We start from the raw sequence: 860 nt of genomic DNA on the forward strand, positions 1-860 counted from the left end.
TTCCAACCGGACGTGTCCACCACTGTAACACAATCCATCCGGCAGTGTAGCTTGTCTCCCAGGTCGATACACCATTTTAAACCTAAAGTTAGAAAGCTCTTCGACCCACCTGCCCTGCCTCGGGCTTAACTGCTTCGGTTCCATCCAGTATGTCAAGTTCAAGTGGTCCGTGAGAACTGTAGTTTCTACCTGTAACAGTAAGTGTCTCCTTCTTCTGAAAGCCTCAACGATAGCTAGTAGTTCCTTCTCGCCTACCGTGTAGTTTAACTGCGCCGCTTGAAACGCTCCTGACTCGATCGCTACCGGATGTTCTTGTCCTAACTCGTTCACCTGCGATATTATGAAACCCCACCCGAAGAACGAGGCATCTGTCTGTAGTAATGTCTTCAACGAGGGATCAAAGTGAGCCAATACCGGGGCCCTACACATTCTATCCTTCAACTCTTTAAAAGCTCTTTCCTGCTCCATACCCCAGACAAACGGTACATCCTTTCTTGTGAGGTCATTGATCGGTTTAGCAATCCTAGAGAAGTTGGGGACAAAACGCCGATATAACTAACGACTACCATAAATCCTCTGCTCTCTCTTAGGTTCTTGGGACGGGGAAAAGACACAACAGCGTCGATGTACTCTGGATTACTAGAAACTCCCTCCCGTGAGACCACAAAACCCAAGAAGACTACCGAGTCCTTTTCAAACTCGCACTTACTAGCCTTGACGAACAGATTCGACCTTCGAAGAACTTCGAATACCTTCGCCGTAGTTCCTCTCAATTCTTCCAACGTCTGACCATAGATGAGTATATCATCTATATAGACAACTACTCCTTTCCCCAACAGTTCTCTGAAGCTTTCATTTAG

Source organism: Tremella mesenterica (assembly GCF_000271645.1).
Source record: "Tremella mesenterica DSM 1558 unplaced genomic scaffold TREMEscaffold_1, whole genome shotgun sequence".
NCBI classification, from domain to species: domain Eukaryota; kingdom Fungi; phylum Basidiomycota; class Tremellomycetes; order Tremellales; family Tremellaceae; genus Tremella; species Tremella mesenterica.